The sequence below is a fragment of the Carlito syrichta genome, unplaced genomic scaffold (genome assembly GCF_000164805.1).
Source record: "Carlito syrichta isolate Samal-C Ts95f unplaced genomic scaffold, Tarsius_syrichta-2.0.1 Scaffold308812, whole genome shotgun sequence".
NCBI classification, from domain to species: Eukaryota; Metazoa; Chordata; class Mammalia; order Primates; family Tarsiidae; genus Carlito; species Carlito syrichta.
Window position 1 is genome coordinate 324770 of NW_007252908.1, and position 4477 is coordinate 329246.

The 4477-nt window shown below is 36.1% G+C and overlaps 1 long non-coding RNA gene across 1 annotated transcript in view; it reads right to left on the reverse strand.

Moving 5' to 3' along the window:
* LOC110596347 overlaps positions 1–4477 on the reverse strand; it is a 34032-nt gene that overhangs the window by 29180 nt on the left and 375 nt on the right. The window lies entirely within an intron of this gene.

Sequence of the window (4477 nt, forward strand, 5' to 3'; positions counted from 1 at the left end):
AAATGAGCTTTCATAATCTTTGAGTATAACCGGGAGTATTTATCACTGTTTTTGTAATGTGATATATTAGATTATGCTATCATTCATTTATTATTCTATTTTTCTCTCTTAGTCCATTTTTACTGCCATAACAAAATATCTGAGACTGAGAAATTTTTTTAAAGGAAATTTAATTTTCTCATAGTTCTGGAGGCTAGGAATTCCAAAATCAAGGCACTAGCAGGTTTAGTGTTTTGTGAGGGTCTTTTTACTAAATTCTCACATATCAAAAGATCAGAAGAGAGCAAATCCACTTCATTGAGCTCTTTCATGTGTCCTAAATCTATCCTTATGGACTCTTCCCTCATAATCTAAAATCAACATTGTGAAGATGACCATCTTACCTAAGGCAATCTACAGATTTAATGCAATACCCATCAAATGACCAGCAACATTCTTCTCAGATCTAGAAAAAAACAACACAGGAATTCATATAGAAACACAAGCAACCAAGAATAGCCAGAACAATCCTCAGCAAAAAAAAAAAAAAAAAAAAAAAGCAGGTGGTATCACATTACCATTCTTAAAACTTTACTATAAAGCTACAATAATCAAAACAACTTGATATTGGTACAGGAACAGGCATATGGGCCAATGGAATAGAATTGAGATTCCAGAAGCAAAACCTCAATTTCTCAACCAACTCATCTTCAACAAAGCCTCCACCACCTACCACTGGGGAGAGGAGAATCTATTCAGTAAATGGTGCTGGGAAAACTGGCTGACCACATGCTGAAGACTCAAACAAGACCCCTATCTATCCCCATACACAAAAATTAACTCTAAATGGATCAGAGACCTAAATGTAAAACCTCAAACCATAAGAACCTTAGACAATACGGGACACAGCAGGGCTCGGTGGCTCGGCCTGTAATCCCGCGCCTTTGGGAGGCTGAGGTGAGTGGATTGCCTGAGCCCGCGGGTTCGAGACCCGCCTGGGCAGCGAGACCTCATCTCTACAATAAATCAAAAAATCAGCCGGGTGTGGTAGCACATGCCTGTAATTCCAGCTACTTGAGAGGCTGAGGTGGAAGGATCGCCAGAGAGCGGGCACTGTACTCCAGTCTGGGCGACAGAGTGAGACTCCAACTCAAAAAAAAAAGAAAGAAAATGTGGGACACACTCTTATGGAAATTGGTACTGGCATCCAATTCCTGAACAAAACCCGAAACCCACAGGCCATAAGAGATAAGATAGACAAGTGGGACCTCATTAAACTGACAAGCTTCTGCAAAGCCAAAGAAACCATCAAGAGAGCAGGGAGACAGCCCACAGACTGGGAAAAAGTATTTGCCAACTCCAAGTCCGACAAAGGCTTAACATCTTGGATCTACAAGGAACTCAAACGTGCTGAAAAGAAAATAAACAATCCCATTACAAAGTGGGCAAAAGATATGAACAGACACTTCTCAAAGGAAGACATCAGAGCAGACAACAGACACATGAAGAAATGTTCGAACTCACTAATCATCAAGGAGATGCAAATCAAAACCACACTGAGATACCATCTAACTCCAGTCAGAATGTCAATTATCAATAACTCAAAAAATAACAGTTGCTGGAGAGGGTGTGGTGAAAAGGGAACACTTACACATTGTTGGTGGGAGTGCAAACTAGTGCAACCTCTGTGGAAAACAATGTGGGAATTCCTAAAAGCTCTAAATATTGACCTCCCATATGACCCCGCAATCCCCCTACTAGGAATATACCCTGAAGAACTCAAATCACTCTATGAAAAAGATACCTGCATGCATATGTTTATCGCAGCATTGTTCACAACAGCAAGAACCTGGAAGCAACCATGCTGTCCATCAAAAGAGGACTGGATTTTTAAAATGTGGTACATATACATGATGGAATACTACGCAGCCATAAAAAAGAACAAAATCATGAATTTTGTAGCAATCTGGATGGAACTAGAGTCTATAATACTGAGTAACCTCTCAGAGAAACAAAGATCTGAGTATCACATGTTCTCACTCATATAGTGGACCTTGAACATCTATCGTAATACTATAAGAAAAGGATTGACAGTGGTGGGAAACTATGGGGTGGGGAGGAAGGGGAAGGGAGGTGGGATTAATGGTAGTAAACATCTGTCTGGGGATGGGGAGACACCCCTTTTCAACAAGGGTGCCTGAACAAAACATATTTGTATACCTAACCCTTAACTGTACCCCACAATACCAAAATTAAAAATATTGATTAATAAAAAAAACCAAAAACAAAACAAAAAGTATTTTTGATCAAGATATATAAGTTCATATATAATTATGTATATAAATAAATAAACATATTTTGCATACACAAATATATAATATTTAGTATACATAAATAAATATTATTTACGTAAAAATAGCAAGAATAAACCTTTCTTCCCTTACAAAAATCTATCTTAAAACTGGATTTTTGATTAAATGATGGAACCCTGGAAGAATCTGCATTGGCATGTGTGGCAATATAAACTTCAAGCATTCTATCTGATGCAACAAAACAAGAAAAATAAATGAGTTGTGTAATTGAGTAAAGGAAGCAAAAGGAAAACTTCAGAGAAGCAACCAAAATATTCATGACCAAATACAAAATACACATACACACACACATACACCCCCCACCTCCCACAATGACTTTCCACAAACAATATCAGCAAATATAATGAAATATCTGGCAACAAATGTAGGAAGTAGGCAGCACTTGATGATGAAAATTGTTAGACTTTACTGAGAGGCATGAAAGAGTCTTAAATACATTGAGAAACAAATGGTATTCCTGAATAGGAAGGAATAATTTTTCAAAAGAATACTGTAACTATATTATTTTCTCCAAATAATTCATAAATGTTTATTACTTTTAATCAAAATGGTGAAATTTCCTTCAAAATGAATATTAGAATTCATCTAGAAGAATAAATAAACTCCCCAGAAAGAAAGCGATGAATAGGGAATAACACTCCCAGATGATGATACTTACCACACCATATAATTCAGTAATTAAAGCAATGTGGTGCTTAAGCAAGAATTGTCAAATGGACCAATGACACAGGGAAGTAGTTTCAGAAAGAGACTCAAATACTAATTAAAGTTTGACATTTGACCAATATCATATTCAAAATCAAGGGAGAAAGAAGAGAATGTTTGATAAATGGTTGATAGACAACTGATTATATATTTGAAAGGAAAATGTTAGATTTCTGCTTTATTCCATACCCCAGAAGTATTGACCCATTAATTGTAAAATGAAAGAAAGGGAAGGAAAAGAGATGGAGAGAGAGAGAGAGAAGTAGGGAGAGAGAGAGAGAAAGGGAGGAAGAATAAAACAAAAGAAAATGTATCTTACTTTAAAATCTGATCTAAACCTAAAACAAAGAAAAAAATCATAAAGGATAGCTAAATTTTAATACATAGATATCAGACATTTCTGTTCATAGGGGAGAAAGTCATTATTTAATTTTTAAACAAAAGCAAATATCTTTATCAGAGTTTCACAAAGAAATAAGAAAAAGCATTTACAGATCATTAGGAAAAGAACAAGAATATAAGCAGGCAATTTGTGAAAGGAAAATAAAAAATAAACAATAAGAAGAATGTATTTAGTGTTTCATGCAAATTAAACAGCAGTGTTCTTTCCTTTTCCCTGTTTATCAAAGTACTACTTTTTCTTTTGTAAAATTATGTTCTTCAATGCTAACAAGGCTGCAGTAGAAATACGTACAGATATAATGGGGGTTTAAATCGGTTCAGGCTTTCTGGAGGATATTATAGCACTATGTATCAAACCCTTTAATATTTTGTTAAATCTACTTTTAGTAATATTTCTTAAGAAAATAATTAAGAATGTAACCCAAGATATGTGCAAAAATGTGGCCACAATTTATCTATCCCTAATTTTAGAAATTTATAAAGAATAGCCTTCATGCCTTCAAAAAATCTTTGGTAAAATGTTTCTAAAAGTTTGACAAAGATGCTCAGGAAGTAATATGTTAAATGAAAAAGGCTGATGTGTAATTTTAATCATGTATAGCATGAACATGAACTTAAATTTTTAAAACCAAACAAAGATAGATAAGAGAGAGGGAGAATAGAAGCAAACGAGAGAAGCTAAGTCATGAGAATATAGATGTGTTCTTATATCTTACTGGATGTTTGTTTCTTAATTTACTGAATAAGCTTTGCTTTTAATACCAGAAAAAGGATGTCATTTTAAAAATAGTCATTGCAGCCGGGCTTGGTGGCTCAGCCTGTAATCCCACACCTTTGGGAGGCTGAGGTGAGTGGATTGCCTGAGCCCACGGGTTCGAGACCCACCTGGGCAGCGAGACCTCATCTCTACCATAAATCAAAAAATCAACCGGGCATGGTAGCGCACACCTGTAGTTCCGGCTACTTGGAAGGCTGAGGCGGAAGGATTGCCGGAGCCCAGCAGGTGAGGTTGCGGTGGC